Source organism: Syngnathus floridae, chromosome 6 (genome assembly GCF_059516105.1).
Source record: "Syngnathus floridae isolate MCC-2025c chromosome 6, RoL_Sflo_1.0, whole genome shotgun sequence".
In the NCBI taxonomy this organism is placed as follows: domain Eukaryota; kingdom Metazoa; phylum Chordata; class Actinopteri; order Syngnathiformes; family Syngnathidae; genus Syngnathus; species Syngnathus floridae.
Window position 1 is genome coordinate 1,565,001 of NC_142418.1, and position 17,652 is coordinate 1,582,652.

The following is a 17,652-nucleotide window of genomic DNA, read 5'->3' on the forward strand; positions in this document are numbered from 1 at the left end:
GTGCTTCAGGTATGGGCATCTGGCTGTATTTCTTGGGAACTTGCTTTTTCATTGCACCTTTCTGGGCCTCTGTCATTTGGCTCACTTCTCTCCGTGCTATCTTGGTTTTGGCCTCCAGCCTTCTCTTGCATGGTGGGCACTGTTGTGGTCGCATATGGTCATTCTTCTTGTAGCCAAGCATTTCTAGGATCACTGCTGCTGAGGTGTATATCAGCTCATTGGTTTCAGTGATGGTAGCCGTAGGAATTGTTGTCAGTGCTGCATTCACATCTTCGAGGAGACTTTCTGAGGGTACTTCACTTAGCCTCTGCAGTGTGTATCTAGGTTCCCGAGCATTCATTCTCGCCATGATCTTGTTCTTCAGGTCAGTTGCTGCCTCGTTCAGCTTGATTGTGCTTATTGGGGTTTCGTACCCAACCTCTGGACTTGTACATGGATTTAACTCGTCTCTGACCTGGTGCTTTGGTTGACCTTCGCTATGGCATTTGTGTTGTATCTCATCAATCTCGAGCTGTGATAGCAGGTGCCGTTTATGGGTATTGGAACATTGAGCTACTAGTTGCTTGGCCGATAGTGTTGACTGTGGGTATCGAAGTTGCCATTGTTCCCGCATTCTCCGCATGTAACCCCTCTCGCTCGGGTTGCTGGAGTATTAGCATTCCAACAGATCCTTATTCTCGCCCATTTGTGTCTTGTTCCAGTAGCCCATTTTTCATCAGGGTGCTCTGGTTCCCCAGCACCTGACGCAGACCTTGTTTGTCCGGGCGACGTCTGAGCAGTCATGTCTTTCGTTTCTTGTACTCTCATTATCTCTGAGGTAGGCGGTATCGTTAAGGGTCTTGCCTAAGGACCCACACTGACTGTTGGTAAGGTAATCGCTCATTGCTCATATTGTGCCCCTGCCGGGAAATCGAACCTGGGTCTCCCGTTTGTAAGTCATGTGACTTACTGATTGAGCTAGTCAACCGTATATATATATATATATATATATATATATATATATATATATATAGGATGACCAGGCTGCAATGAATGAAGAGAGGACACATAGTACAAATAGTGTAGACGATTCAAAAAGGGTGTGGGGAGCAAGATGTTATTGCACAGCAGTGACTCTGAGAGTCTAAGAGTAGTGTGAGTTCATCAGAGCAACAGCCTGGGGGAAGAAGCGTTCTCTGTGTCTGCTGGTTTTGGCGTACAGAGCTCTAGAACGCCATCCGGAGGGGAGTAGTTCAAAAAGACTGCAACCTGGGTGAGAGGGGGTTTTAGTGATGTTACTTGCACGTTTCCTGGTTCTGGACAGGTACAAGTCTTGGATAGATGGGAGGTTGATTCCAATTATCTTTTCTGCAGTCCTGATTGTCCGTTGCATTCTGTGCTTGATTTGTTTGGAGGCCGATCCAAACCAGACAATGTTGGAGGTGCAGAGGACAGACTGGATGATGGCAGTGTAGAAGGTCTTCAGCAGCTCCCGCGGCAGGTTGAACTTCTTGAGCTGTCTCAGGAAGTACAGCCTCTGTATCTATATATACCGTATTTTTTCGGATTAAAAGTCGCTCCGGAATATAGGTCGCATTAGCCATAAAATGCACAATAACGTGAAAAAAAAACCATAAGTCGCTCCGGAGTATAAGTCGCATTTTGGGGGAAATTTATTCGACAAAATCCAACACCAAGAACAGACATGAACGAGCAACAACAGGCTAAACGATATGTATGTTAACGTGACATAAACACAAACAGAGAGCTGAGAACGGGCCTGACGTAACATTCAGAGTTATTCAAAAACTTATTACATAAATAACACGTTTATAAAACCATCTGTGTCACTCCAATTCATTAAATCCATCGATCGTCCTTTGTCAACAATGGGTGCGCGCCGCTGGCGGCGCTTGCACTACAAAATATTCCACATACCCATATAACGATATATACGTAAATTATATATCAAATGACTATTATATAAGCAATGATATTATCAAACCATTTGTGTCACTCTAAATCAGGGATGGGCAATTAATTTTTACAAGGGGCCACATGAAAAACCTGAGTTGTGTCAGAGGGCCATACCTACGATAACTTAAACCTGCTCAATTTTCTTCCATTGTAAAATGCACTAAATTATTTATTTTAAATAGTGCGTAGTGGTAATTAGAAGAATACAATTATTCTGTTTATATTTATATTAAGCTATGTGAAATTGTGGTGTATAGGTCAAATAAAAAAACAATCATTAATCAGTAATATTTATTCTTAACTTCTTTAGCTTTTCCTCAAATGACAAAGCCGCTGCATCTCTGGGTGTGAAGTTTGATAAAAAGTCCTTGTTGGGCGAGCAGTTTCTCTAGCAATGCATCAGCCTCTGTTGCATGCTGTTAATCAGACAGATGTATTTTTTCTCATGCTTGGTCGTGTAGTGACGACTCAAATTATATTCTTTAAACACAGCAACCTGTGTACAAATCAGGCACACGGCTTTACCTTTCATTTCTCTAAAGAAATACTTGGCAGTCCATGTCTTGTTGAAAACACGGCACTCCTTGTCAACTTTTCTTTTCTGAGGGTCAGCACACATTTCTCGGGCAGCATTACTTCGCACTGTTCACCTTCACGCACAGCTCACATACAGGTACGCTACACGGAAGTGCGACACCTTTCAAAATAAAAGCCAAACAGTTGTATTGCACGCACGACACAGTTTTTTTTATTTTAAATTAAGTTGTAATCAAATATAATTTACTATTGGCCTCATGCGGGCCGGACAGGGACGCACAAAGGGCCGGATGTGGCCCGTGGGCTGTATTTTGCCCAGGTCTGCTCTAAATTATTAAATCTATCGATCGAATTCCTCGTCCTTTGTCAACAACGCTGCGCGTGCGCCCTGACGTCAGCCTCGTCGTTATTTCACAGATCTAGTAAACAACTATATTGTAGCGTTAACAAAAAACAAGGAAAGACGTGGGTTTGGTAAAAGGCACTTTATTTAAGAAAACAAGAGTTCAACGAGCCAACAACTACTGAATTGTAACGATAAAAACATATACAAGTTGCTACATGAAATAAAATATATCAAATAACTACCGTATTTTCCGGACTATAAATCGCTCCGGAGTATAAGTCGCACCAGCCATAAAATGCCCCAAAAAGTGAAAAAAAACATATATAAGTCGCTCCGGAGTATAAGTCGCATTTTGGGGGCAATTTATTCGACAAAATCCCACACCAAAAACAGTCATGAACGAGCAACAACAGGCTAAACGATAGCAACAACAGGCTAAACGATAGGTATGCTAACGTGACAAACACAAACAAAGAGCTAAGAACGGGCCTGACGTAACATATAGAGTGATTAAGGACAACTATTACATGAATAACATGTTTATAAAACCATCAGTGTCACTCCAATTCATTAAATAGCAACAACAGGCTAAACGATAGGTATGCTAACGTGACAAACACAAACAAAGAGCTGAGAACGGGCCTGACGTAACATATAGAGTGATTAAGGACAACTATTACATGAATAACATGTTTATAAAACCATCAGTGTCACTCCAATTCATTAAATAGCAACAACAGGCTAAACGATAGGTATGCTAACGTGACAAACTCAAACAAAGAGCTGAGAAGGGGCCTGACGTAACATATAGAGTAATTAAGGACAACTATTACATGAATAACATTTTTATAAAACCATCGGTGTCACTCCAATTCATTAAATAGCAACAACAGGCTAAACGATAGGTATGCTAACGTGACAAACTCAAACAAAGAGCTGAGAACGGGCCTGACGTAACATATAGAGTGATTAAGGACAACTGTTACATGAATAACATGTTTATAAAACCATCGGTGTCACTCCAATTCATTAAATAGCAACAACAGGCTAAACGATAGGTATGCTAACGTGACAAACACAAACAAAGAGCTGAGAACGGGCCTGACGTAATATATAGAGTGATTAAGGACAACTATTACATGAATAACATGTTTATAAAACCATCGGTGTCACTCCAATTCATTAAATCCATCGATCGTTCTTTGTCAACAATGGGTGCGCACGGCTGAAGGCGCTTGCGCTTCAAAATATTTCACAGGCTCATATAACTATAGATAAACTATATTTCAAATAACTATAATACAAGCCAATAATATTATCAAACCATCCGTGCGCTTTAATTCCATTAAATCCATCGATCAAATTCCTCGTCCTTTGTCAACATCGCCGCGCGTGCGCCCTGACGTCAGCCTCGTCTTTATTCCACAGATCTACTATATAACTATATTGTAGCGTTAACAAAGTACAAGGATAGACGTGGGTTTGGTAAACGGATCTTTATTAAACAAAACAAACTTCCAAGCGTGTGGCGGCGTGGACTTCCAGACAGACTGGGCGTGCGTAATGGCCATGTCCGAGCCCCGCGCACCGTTCGCGGACAGCCACTCGGCCGAGCGCCGGCCCCCGACTCAGTAGAGACCGGGCGTGCGTAAAAGCCATAATAGTTTTTCAAACCTTCTATGTCACTCCAAATCCTTAATTCCTTCAAACTCTTTGTCCTCCGTGTCACTTAGAAATGATCACCGCTAATGATGCCGGTAGTCCTTGTGTGGGCACGTTTGTATGTAAACAACCGGCGCGCCGCGCTACTGACGTCACTTGAAATAGTAATCCATTGGTACATCACGGTTCTCCAAACTTTCTTTCTGCTGCTCGATTACTGTTTTCAGCTGCATATTTTACAACTTGAAGTTTGTAACCTGCAAAATATGAGTTTCTTTTTGGTGCCATTTTTCTTAAGCCCACCCAGTTGATGAGTCACGGCCAACGGTAAAATTTAGAGCGCCCTCATCCAGTTTCGTCTGAAAATATAATTTTTTTGGGTTGTTTTATCAAAGTCAAAGTCTGCTTTATCGTCGATATATTTTTTTATATACTAAGACACACAAAGAGATTGAAATTATGTTTCCACTATCCCTCGGTGAGATAGTACACATATGCATACAAGCAACACAAAAAAAAACCCAAGAAGGCACTAACAATGATTAAATAAGAGTGTTGAATAAATGATAAATAAACAAATAATAAATAATAATAATAAATATAAGAGGAGCAAAAATGGAGCAAGTGTACATACAGCAGACAGTGGACTTGGATATGGTGCTTTAAAGTGTTAATTGCTTTATTTGATGTTTTCTCTATTTTTTATGTTTTGAATATGTTCAAGATAAAGATATAAAAGCATGTGAAGTGATCAACTATACTAAAAATAACATGGGAAGTGGTCAACTATACTTGTAAGTGATGTCTTAATGATCAAGTAAAAATTTGTGAAAAAAAAACATATATAAGTCGCTCCTGAGTATAAGTCGCCCCCCCCACCCAAACTATGAAAAAAAACGCGACTTATAGTCCGGAAATTACGGTATAACATAAATAGTTAACCGCCACACGGCCCCAAGCACCGGCGTCGACTTCCAGGCATGTGGCGGCGTGGACTTTCATCCCCGGAGGAGGCACTTCCAGCCACGGAGGTGGAAGAGAGCTCCATAGAATGGGACCGGGCATGCGTAAAAGCCATGTCCGAGCCCCATCCACCGTCCCCGGACAACCACCCGGCCGAGCACCGGCCCCCTACTTCCATCCACGGAGGTGAAAGAGAGCTCCGTAGAGTGGGACGGGGCGTGTGTAAAAGCCATGTCCGAGCCCCATCCACCCTCCCCAGACAGCCACCCGGTCGGGCGCCGGCCCCAGACTTCCATCAACGGAGGTTAAAAAGAGCTCCGTAGAGTAGGACCGGGCGTGCGTAAAAGCCATAATAGTTTTTCAAACCTTCTGTGTCACTCCAAATCATTAAATCCTTCAAACTCTTCGTCCTCCGTGTCACTTACAAGCAAAGCCGCTAATGATGCCGGTAGTACGTGGGGCCCTTCGTCATCTTCCTCATCCCGTGATCAATCTGTTTTATATATGATTATGCCACCCCAAACAACAAAGACAAGTAAGAAAAAACACATATATACATATAATGAAGAAAGTAGAACAGTAGAAATAAAAACAACAAACAATGATAGCAACACTTTCCAGTGAAGATGAGGCATTACCTCAATACCCCAGATCAAACTCATTGTGTAAGCGAAAAACCTGCTGGCCAGATGTTATTAGCAGGAAAATTCTTACACGGTCCCTTTGCCTTAGGCTACCAGAATGCTATCAATAAAAAATAAAAATAAAAACAAAGAAACAGTACATCAGCGTATCCATTACTTGCGAAGCATCTTTGTTGCATTCCAACATAATCCTATGATAAAGATAACCTGGAAAACCCTAACAATAATAATAATAATAATAAAAGTACATTTCAAACCAGCAATCTAATGTGAAACTGCAGTCGATGTATTGAATAACAACATTTAGGCATATATATGCATACACCCCTTCCCATGGGCTCACCACCTGTGGGAGGGGCCAAAGGGGTCGGGTGCAGTGTGAGCTGGGCGGCGGCCAAAGGCAGGGACCTTGGCGGTCTGATCCCCGGCTGCAGAAGCTGGCTCTTGGGACATGGAATGTCACCTCTCTGGCTGGAAAGGAGCCCGAGCTGGTGTGCGAGGCAGAAAAATTCCGACTAGATATAGTCGGACTAGCCTCCACGCACAGTTTGGGTTCCGGTACAAGCCCTCTCGAGAGGGGCTGGACTCTCTTCCACTCTGGAGTTGCCCACGGTGAGAGGCGTCGAGCAGGTGTGGGTATACCTATTGCCCCCCGGCTGGGCGCCTGCACATTGGGGTAGCCTCCCTCCGCCTTCGGGTGGGGGGACGGGTCCTGACTGTTGTTTGTGTCTATGCACCAAACGGCAGCTCAGAGTACCCACCCTTCTTGTTATCCCTGGAGGAAGTGCTGGAGAGCGCTCCTTCTGGGGACTCCATCGTTCTACTGGGTGACTTCAATGCTCACGTGGGCAATGACAGTGAGACCTGGAAGGGCGTGATTGGGAGGAACGTCCCCCCCCCCCGATTTGAACCCGAGCGGTGTTCTATTATTGGACTTCTGTGCTCGACACGGATTTTCAATAATGAACACCATGTTCAAACGTAAGGGTGTCCATGAGTGCACTTGGCACCAGGACACCCTAGGCCGCAGTTCGATGATCGACTTTGTAGCCGTGTCATCGGATTTGCGGCCGCATGTTTTGGACACTCGGGTGAAGAGAGGGGCGGAGCTGTCAACTGATGACCACCTGATGGTGGGTTGGCTCCGATGGTGGGGGAAGATGCCGGTCCGACCTGGCAGACCCAAACGCTCTGTGAGGGTCTGCTGGGAAAGTCTGGCAGAATCTCCTGTCAGGAAGAGCTTCAACTCCCACCTCCGGCAGAGCTTTTCCCACGTCCCGGTGGAGGCGGGAGACATTGAGTCTGAGTGGACCATGTTCCGCGCCCCCATTGTTGAGGCGGCCGACCGGAGCTGTGGCCGTAAGGTCGTTGGTGCCTGTCGTGGCGACAATCCCCGAACCCGCTGGTGGAAACCGGCGGTAAGGGATGCCGTCAAGCTGAAAAAGGAGTTCTATCGGGCCATTTTGGCCTGCTGGACTCCGGAGGCAGCTGACAGGTACCGGATGGCCAAGCGGAACGCGGCTTTGGCGGTTGCTGAGGCAAAAACCCGGGCGTGGGAGGAGTTTGGTGAGGCCATGGAGAATGACTTCCGGACGGCTTCGAGGAAATTCTGGTCCACCATCCGGCGTCTCAGGAGGGGGAAGCAGTGCAACGTCAACACTGTTTGCAGTGGGGACGGCGTGCTGCTGACCTCGACTCGGGACGTTGTGAGTCGGTGGGGAGAATACTTCAAAGACCTCCTCAATTCCACCTCCACGCCTTCCATTGAGGAAGCAGGGCCTGGAGACTCTGAGGCGGATTCTCCAATCTCTGGGGTCGAAGTCACTGAGGTAGTTAAAAAACTACTCGGTGGCAAGGCCCCGGGGGTGGATGAGATCCGCCCGGAGTTCTTAAAGGCTCTGGATGTTGTGGGGCTGTCATGGCTGACACGCCTCTACAACATTCAAAGTCAAAGTCTCCTTTATTGTCAATTCCTCTGCATGTTAAGACACACAAAGAGATCGAAATTACGTTTCTCACTATCCCAGGGTGACAAGACAGAGTTCACAACGCACATACAAGTAAACAACACAGTAAAAATAAAACAAGAAGATGAACATGTAAGAGTGATAGCACGCTAGCCGCTCCCGATGCACAGCAGAGTCCGGAAAGATGACAGTCAAAACCAGGCCACTGTGAACACGAGCACACAGCAGGCACGCACTGTCCGGTTCGTGGATCCTATCAGGCGAACGCAACCCATCTTGTCGTCCCACGAACGAACGTACGCCAGGAGAATGGCCGGGCACGGCACGGCTGGGCGAGCTGGTCCGGCCGCAAGCCTGGCCCGACGTCTTTGCGCTGGCCGCTCTTCCGCTGCCGACGCATCCCAACAATGCTCCAGGACGGAGCAGTCCGAGCTCACGACGCAGTCCAACCGGGGGAGGAAGAGCAGGCCAGTCCGGCGTCGCTCCATGACGAAGCAGTCCGAGCGCCCTTAATCTCTCCGCACCAAAGTCCAGAACGCCATAAAACCCTCTGTCAAGCAGAACATGCCCGCCGCACTAGTAGCACGACGTACCACACGAGACGAACACACACAAAACTGCCGGACAAACACTCAGTAAACACTCACAAAACACCGAACGGGACAGAGAGTGGCCGCTGCATGTTCAGGCGCCGCCATCTTGAACCGGAAGATTGAACATTGCGTGGACATCGGGGACAGTGCTTCTGGATTGGCGGACTGGGGTGGTGGTTCCCCTCTTTAAGAAGGGGGACCGGAGGGTGTGTTCCAATTACAGGTGAATCACACTCCTAAGCCTCCCCGGTAAGGTCTATTCAGGGGTGCTGGAGAGGAGGGTCCGTCGGGAGGTCGAACCTCGGATTCAGGAGGAGCAGTGTGGCTTTCGTTCTGGCCGTGGAACAGTGGACCAGCTCTACACACTCGGCAGGATCCTCGAGGGTGCATGGGAGTTCGCCCAACCAATCCACGTGTTTTGTGGACTTGGAGAAGCCGTTCGACCGTGTACCTTGGGAGGTTCTGTGGAGGGTGCTTCGGGAGTACGGGATGCCGAGCCAACTGATAAGGGCGGTTTGGTCCCTGTATCACCGATGCCAGAGTCTGGTCCGCATTTCCGGCAGTCGAATTCGTTCCCAGTGAGGGTTGGACTCCGCCAAGGCTGCCCTTTGTCACCGATTCTGTTCATAATTTTTATGGACAGAATTTCTAGGCGCAGCCGAGGCGTTGAGGGGGTCCGGTTTGGGGACCTCAGCATCTCGTCTCTGCTTTTTGCAGATGACGTGGTGCTGTTGGCTTCTTCAGGCCGTGATCTCCAGCTCTCGCTAGAACGGTTCGCAGCCGAGTGTGAAGCGGTCGGGATGAGGGTCAGCACCTCCAAATCCGAGTCCATGGTCCTCGATCGGAAAAGGGTGGAATGCCCTCTCCGGATCGGGGATGAGATCCTGCCCCAAGTGGAGGAGTTCAAGTATCTTGGAGTCTTGTTCACGAGTGAGGGGAGGATGGAGCGCGAGATCGACAGGCGGATTGGTGCAGCGTCGGCAGTAATGCGGACCCTGTACCGGTCCGTTGTGGTGAAGAGAGAGCTGAGCCAAAAGGCAAAGCTCTCAATTTACCGGTCGATTTACGCTCCTACCCTCACCTATGGTCACGAGCTATGGGCCGTGACAGAAAGAACGAGATCCCGGATACAAGCGGCCGAAATGAGTTTTCTCCGCAGGATGTCCGGGCTCTCCCTTAGAGATAGGGTGAGAAGCTCGGTCATCCGGGAGAGACTCGGAGTAGAGTCGCTACTCCTCCACGTTGAGAGGAGCCAGATGAAGTGGCTCGGGCATCTTATCAGGATGCCTCCTGGACGCCTCCCTGGGGAGGTGTTCCGGGCATGTCCCACCGGTAGGAGACCCTGGGAACGACCCAGGACACGCTGGAGAGACTATGTCTCTCAGCTGGCCTGGGAACGCCTTGGGATCCCCCGGGATGAGCTGGATGAAGTGGCTGGGAAGAGGGAAGTCTGGGAGTCCCTCCTAAAGCTGCTGCCCCCGCGACCCGACCCCGGATAAGCGGAAGAAGATGGATGGATGAATGGATATGCATACACGTTATTTAAAACATACTATAAGTAAATCGTAAATCTACATTCTGGCTTCCATAGTTCACGCCAGGAGACGCAACATATTCACTGACTGATCCGTTGATGCACAGGAAGACAGTTCACTCATTAGTTCACTCATTGACTCGTTTGCGAGCGGGAAAGCCAGGATTCGTTCCCTCACTGATCCGTTCTCGCAGTGAACTGGAAATGCGAATCACTCATTGAGTGATTCACTCATTGAGTGATTCACTCAGTGAGTGATTTGTTCACTCACAGATTCGTTCGTTGGTGAACGGGAAATGCAATTCACGACTCGTTCGTGAACGGGAACTTACATCATTTTCTTCTTCATTTTGTTTTACGGCAAGGTGGCACCCGCTTCAATGGGCATTACTGACACCTACTGGTTATAGTTATATGAAAGGAAAAAAAGAACGTATAACTTTAGGAAGTAATTCGTTCATTCTCGTTCACTGAAAGGATTTCTTCTTTTTAAACAAATCGTTCACTCACGAGCCAACACGAGGCAAGCTAACGAGCCAGTGGTTGTGCTCGATTTGGTTCCCCCGTGAGATTTTGTTCCCCCTGCCGCGGGAGCGCGCACGCCTTGTTTGGAAAGCGAAAACCCGATGCCGTACGGCATCGTACGGCGTCAGCACTATGTTTTTTTCAATAAAAACATGAAGAATTCACGTTTGCGTCAGTCAATTTTAATTTTTATAAAGGATTATTCTCATTTGATGTCTTTAAATTCATCCGCGTTCTGCCATTGAAGCGGGGTGCATTCAAAGACCAGTCGTACAGACGGAACACTCATTCACTTCACCAAAAAGCAACGATATAATTACGTGAGCTCTTTGCATAAGCCTCGATGCAAAGAAACTCCTCCTTTTGGGTACCGTTACATGCTACAGGGAGTATATATTACAAAGGAGACTTTATACTTAATTGTGATCATCATTCATCCATCCATTTTATTACTCAGGTATTTTCAAAGTAAATTAATATTGTTGCATTTATTAATTTGCTTTAAAATGACAGCGCAATATAATTAAAAGCTGACACTATAGCAATGTCAAACGTGTTCATTTAAGAAAAAGCCACACACGCTTTGTGATCAAATCTTTCATACCGAGATACTCATACTCACACCACTCTTAGAGTCTCAGAGTCATTACTGTGCAATAACATCCTGCTTTCCACACCTTTTTTGTTTACACTGTTTGTACTATGTGTCCTCTCTGCATCCATTGCAGCCTGGTCATCCTAGAAGAGGGACCCTCCCATCTGTGGACTTTTCTCAAGGTTTCTCATTTCCCATAGCTGGAGTTTTGAGTTTTTCCTTGCCCTCTTGGGAGTTTAAGATCTGGGGATGTTTGAGAATATCTTTCGTTCTTCACATGTGCTGAGTGTTGTTGTTAGTCACCTAAATGTTGAACAGAGGCTGTGATTTACCGAAGTCAAATTCCTTGTTTGGCACGCTCAAACATGGCGAATAAAAAACTCTTGAATCTTGAATCTTGAATGATTTGAGTGAATTGATTTGAATGAATAATTGAGAAGAAATTTCAGTTCTGAAGGCTCCTTTTGTCCCAAGCAAAGTGAAAGGTGGTGGGATAAAAATTGTAACAGGAACGCTATAAAAAATGTCAAGCCGTGAATATTTGTGCCCCCCTCCCATTTTGAGAACGGTGAGTCCTGGACATCGAATGGCTTTTTTTCTGTCTTCCTGGGGGTCTGTTCAGGTAGTGTGGCAAATTTTAACAGGTTCCCTCATTCCTAGCCCAAGTTACAGGGGGGGAACATATCCTCACGGGTGCCCTGGGAGGATATGTCCCCCCCCCCCCCCCCCCCCCCCCTTATTTTGAGAACGGTGAGGCCTAGACTCCAACTGTTTTTTTTTTCTGTCTTCCTGGGGGTTTGTTCAGGTAGTGTGGCAAATTTGAACAGGTTCCCTCATTCCTAGGCCAAGTTACAGGGGGGGAACAACATCCCGTGAGGATGTGTCCCCCCCCTCACCCTTATTTTGAGATCGGTGAGTGCTGGACTTCAGCTGTTTTTTTCTGATGATTTGTGCAGTGATACTGTTATTACTGCACTTTATCAATGTCTTTGGCCTTATTTTGGTCAAACAACTTTGTTTCTTAATCATATAACATACATCAAAAATAATTACTTTAAACTTTATTAAAAAAAAAATTAAATAATAAAATTTAAAAAATATAAATTTGAATAAAAAAAAGCAAGATGGTCTTCAAGCAAGCTTCAAATATTTAGCATTTAATTTCTGTACATGTACACAAAAAAGAGCCTTCAGTTGGAGGCTCCCCGACACATACAAGATGGAACCACCTGCATCACTCGTCACACTGAATCTGGTAAACAAAGAAAAAAGCAAGATCATACAATGCAGCACACTTCCAATAATTTACAACGAAGGTGTAATTCAATATATTTCTTCATCATCACATGCATTAGTTAACAAGACCTGACATAATTACCCATCTGTTGTCTGTGTCATGTGTAGCTTCCCCACAAACAAAGCACAAATCAGATTAATCATCTGTGAAAACAAAGACAGAAGAATTGCTATCGTACTTCCCTGTGTAAAACTTAACTGAGTTGTATATAGCATTGATAGCACAGTCAGGACCATTCTTTGGGTGGTGCTGGATTCTGTCCACAATTTAGGGAGCGCGTTACATGCGCCTCACGGCAAAAGCCATTGCCAATCACCTGTTATCCAATTTACTCACTGCGTGCTCGTTTGATTCCTTCAGATTTAGGAAAATGCTAAGACACTGAAGCACAAATTAGACTTATACAGGTTGGTTGAGTTCAATCACAATTCTTGTTCAGACAGCTTTGTTTTCAGGAAAGTACAATACAGCGCTGGGCCCTTCAAGAGCGGAAAGTCTCCATTCAGAAAAGGCAACGTTCAAGGTTCTTTGGTTATCTTATATCAGCTGCACATGCCAGTGTGGGCCGAGTTTGATGGGTGATGAGTCTTCGGGGTGGGGCAAGTTCGAAGGAGAGTCTGCTTCCATGGGAGTGGTGCTGGTTATGGGCGATTCGGTGTGTAGGTGGGGGCTGTTGGTGTGTGTGGGTGCTGTTGGTGTGTGTGGGGGGGCTGTTGTCTTCAAAGTCAAAGTCAGCTTTATTGTCAATTTCTCCACATGCCAAAGACACACAAAGAAACCGAAATTTCGTTCCCCCCTATCCCACGGTGACAAGACATGGCTCACAACAGACAAACAGTAAACAAGTATAACAAAAGCGTGCTGAATAAATAATGAATAAATAACACAACAATAAATAAATAAATAATTAATTAAGAGGAGCGTAAAAACGCGTACAGCAGACATTCCCGAAAATAGCGCAACAGTGCCGCACGCTACGCAGAAGGGGGTAGCGAGTTCAGGGCCCTAACAGCCTGGAGAAAGAAGCTGTTGGCGAGTCTGGTGGTGCGGGAGCGCAGGCTCCTGTACCTCTTCCCAGAGGGCAGTAGGTCAAACAAGGAGTGAGCCGGGTGACTCACATCTCTGGCAATCGAGGTTGCCTTGCGGGCGAGATGGGAGGTGTAAATGTCCTTCAGGGAGGGAAGCGAAGCACCAATAATCTTACCAGCCGTATTCACTATGCGCTGCAGGGCCTTCAAGTTCTGTTCAGTGCAGTTACCACCCCAGACAGCGATGCAACTGGTGAGGACGCTCTCAATGGTGCCACGGTAGAATGTAGACAGGACTGCCTGAGGAGCACATGCACGCCTGAGCTTCCGCAGGAAATACAGGCGGCGCTGAGCTTTCTTTGCCAGTGACGTGGTGTTCGCGGACCAGGAGAGGTCCTCACTGATGTGCACCCCCAGGAACTTGGTGCAGCTCACCCTCTCCACCACAGCACCGTCGATGATCAGCGGCAGGTGTGTTGTGTGACCCTTCCGGAAGTCCATGCCGTCTTTCGGCCTTGGCGATCATCTTTGGCCGAGTTCTCGGGTGGGGGCTGTTGTCTTCCCTCCCGTCTTTCGGCCTTGGCGATCATCTTTGGCTGAGTCTTTGGGTGGCTCCTTCTGGCACCTTCTGGTTTTATCTCCACGTAACCTTCCTGTGAACATTCTTCTCCAATCTTGGACATACACTGTCGTACCTCATTCTTTCAATTTTGTCATCTTGTACGAAATTATGTTAGCGTTTGGCTATGACATCATTAATCTATTGCTGTTACCTGACTTTGTAAAGTTTGTGCTTTTGATACTTCATGTCGTTGCTTACGTCATTATATTCTTAGTTTAATCATGTTTCCAACCGTATCGTTTCTTTGTTAGGCCAAAATATTTCCCTCTGTGCAGAGCGTTCAGTAGTAATCAAAAACTGGTGTCTAGCATTAGTCAAAACATAAGATACAATCAAGTACTGAACGGTCAAGACGACTCTGGCCATGTCCATGATTTAGAGAAAAAACACCAGGCATGCATTACACAGTTCCTTAAGGGTCATTAAGCTATTTAGGCAATATATCAAAAGTTATTTGTTATTTCAAAGTGCTCAGAAATATAGATCAGATGATAAAGTTATAAAAACCTTTCTCATTACCATTTATCAAAAATGTCTAGTTATGTCTTCTTTATTGATTTGGTGTGTGGGTATAATTATATGCTTAAAATGTTTCTTTTATTTATTTAATATGTGAGTATACTTGTCTGCTTATGTACTTTATTCAATGAGGTTTGAGCATATCTGTTTTTGTCGCTAGGCAGGACTTTTTGTATTTCGACCTCATTCCTTCAGTGGCAATAACATCTCTTGGGTGCATATTACTTACCAGTCTCTAATAGAAGTGTGGTGGCAATTTGCAGCCTGTACCTATTTATATCGTGTGCCTTTGCTGAGAAATCTATTTCTTCATTTGAAAGAAGATGTTCTGCAAACTGAAAAAGACAATGTCAGATGTTGACAGTGCATAAAGAATGCCTTAAATGTTTGCCATCTTTAGCCTATGTATCGTACAAAAAAAATCTGCTGTCAGACAATCATTTGTTTTAGTCCTTTGTTGTATGAACTCTAAATTTGTTTTTTTTTTTAGTTTTGAGTAATGTTTGATTAAGTTTTTGCATAATTGAGTGATATGAGTTTGGTAAATATAGTCTGTAAATCAAATGCATACTTTCAAAGCAAAGACACCACAAGACGTTGAATCTTGTTGCCTGGGATGGGGGACAGTGCCACAAGTCCACCTGGAAACATTGCACCCTTTGTTGCGCATGAACGCCCTGAAATATAAGAGCCAGCAGATAAACACAAATTTCAAGTTTTATCCGTCAATTACATAATTTGTAGTGATAAAAACAGCAAGACAGAAAAAAAAACAGTTGGAGTCTAGAACTCACCATTCTCAAAATAAGGGGGGGGAAAATACCCTCACGGGGCACCCGTGAGGATATGTTCCCCCCCTGTAACTTGGGCTAGGAATGAGGGAACCTGTTAAGATTTGCCACACTACCTGAACAGACCCCCAGGAAGACAGAAAAAAAGCCAGTCGATGTCCAGGACTCACCGTTCTCAAAATGGGAGGGGGGCACAAATATTCACGGCTTGACATTTTTTATAGCGTTCCTGTTACAATTTTTATCCCACCACCTTTCACTTTGCTTGGGACAAAAGGAGCCTTCAGAACTGAAATTTCTTCTCAATTATTCATTCAAATCAATTCACTCAAATCATTCTCGTTATGAAAGATTTGATCACAAAACGTGTGTGGCTTTTTCTTAAATGAACACGTTTGACATTGCTATAGATTCAGCTTTTAATTATACTGCGGTCATTTTAAAGCAAATTAATAAATACAACAATATTAATTTGCTTTGAAAATACCTGAGTAATAAAATCGATGAATGAATGATGATCACAATTAAGTATAAAGTCTCCTTTGTAATATATACTCCTTGTAGCATGTAACGGTACCCAAAAGGAGGAGTTTCTTTGCATCGAGGCTTATGCAAAGAGCTCACGTAATTATATCGTTGCTTTTTGGTGAAGTGAATGAGTGTTCCGTCTGTACGACTGGTCTTTGAATGCACCCCGCTTCAATGGCAGAACGCGGATGAATTTAAAGACATCAAATGAGAATAATCCTTTATAAAAATTAAAATTGACTGACGCAAATGTAAATTCTTCATGTTTTTATTGAAAACAACATAGTGCTGACGCCGTACGACGCCGTACGGCATCGGATTTTTGCTTTCCAAACAAGGCGTGCGCGCTCCCGCGGCAGGGGGAACCAAATCTCACGGGGGAACCAAATCGAGCGCAACACCTGTTAGCGAGCATGTGTCGTGCTTCATCGAAGCAGACGGGCATAGCAAGCTCGTGATCGGGAACAGGCAGATGGTCGAGCCAAACAGAGTCCAGAGCAGATCATAAAAACAGGCTTTCGCTCAACAATTAATCAGGAAACGGGCATCGCGCTACGCAGCGGATCAGGCAAACGGGAATCAGGTGGCATAGCAGAACCAGGTGGCAGGCATACGTGTATCAAGGCAGACAAACCACCTCAGATTGATGGGCTTGTCGGTTTTAAATACACGCCCTAATCAGCCGGTAGCAAGGGCATAGGTGGCAGCGGTCAGCACTAGCGCGCGCAGATCCAATGCGGAACTAACCCCTGGTGGACCAGCGCGAAGGCGCGTCAACCGGCCAGCACGGCGAGAGCAGAGCGGATCCGTGACACGTTTACGGTAGTTTTTTTTGGGACTGTGAGTTTTAGCGAAGGACCTAAACAATTTTTCTAAAAGTCAGTGTAATTTTAAAATGTTTAAAAAGTGTTTAAAAATACAATCAAGTATTTAAAAATACAATAAAATGTTAAGTGAAAAAAATACAATAATAAAAGTCTTGTGTGAATATGGTAAAAATATTGACTCGACATCACGGATTTTCACTTTTCATTATTAGCAATATATGGGGGATCACGCAACACGGTGCCCGCGGGCACCAGGTCGCCCATTAGGACTCACCGCATGAGTCGCCCGCAGGACTGTTCTAAAATGAGCTCAAATAGCGGCACTTGTCAGTGTGCTGCATCTATTTATTTTACAGTCAAACCTTAGTTTTCGAACGTCCTGTCTTGAAACGGATTTAAACATTTTCCATGATTTGTAATGGGAAAAATAGATTCGGAATTTGACCGATTCGCTTCTCGAACCGCCTTCCAGAACGGATTGTGGTCAAAAACCAAGGTTTGACTGTATTTTTGCTGTTCTTGTTAAAATCACACTTACATGTGAACTGGAAATGACAATAATAACACATCGTGAAAGCCAAATTGAGTAAATTTACTATTTCAGAAGTGTGTGTCAAACTGGTAGCTCTTTGCCTTAATCAGTACCCAGGAAGTAGCTCCCGGTTTAAGAAAGGTTGGTGACCCCTGCTGTACAAGTACCTACATCTACCTATGTGCG

The 17,652-nt window shown here is 45.2% G+C and overlaps 2 protein-coding genes across 8 annotated transcripts in view; one reads left to right on the forward strand and one right to left on the reverse strand.

Moving 5' to 3' along the window:
• The window catches only part of chst6 (carbohydrate sulfotransferase 6), a 49,826-nt gene that overhangs the window by 22,046 nt on the left and 10,128 nt on the right, over positions 1-17,652 (forward strand). Inside the window, exon 1 of one of the 2 annotated variants that reach the window (XM_088379889.1) lies at positions 16,486-16,929. The exons of the other annotated variant lie outside the window; for it this stretch is intronic. The gene's annotated coding sequence lies outside the window, so the exon portion shown is untranslated. Of the gene's footprint in view, positions 1-16,485; positions 16,930-17,652 lie in introns of those variants that run through there. 2 annotated transcript variants of the gene reach the window in all.
• LOC148395938 (NEDD4-like E3 ubiquitin-protein ligase WWP2) overlaps positions 12,488-17,652 on the reverse strand; it is a 49,908-nt gene continuing 44,743 nt past the window's right edge. For 4 of the 6 annotated variants that reach the window (XR_015859250.1, XR_015859244.1, XR_015859255.1 and 1 more), the window contains 2 exons: positions 15,360-15,465; positions 12,488-15,123 (listed from right to left, as the gene is read on the reverse strand). The gene's annotated coding sequence lies outside the window, so the exon portion shown is untranslated. The remainder of the gene's footprint in view (positions 15,124-15,359; positions 15,466-17,652) is intronic. The other 2 variants (XR_015859251.1, XR_015859246.1) reach the window with 2 other exon arrangements.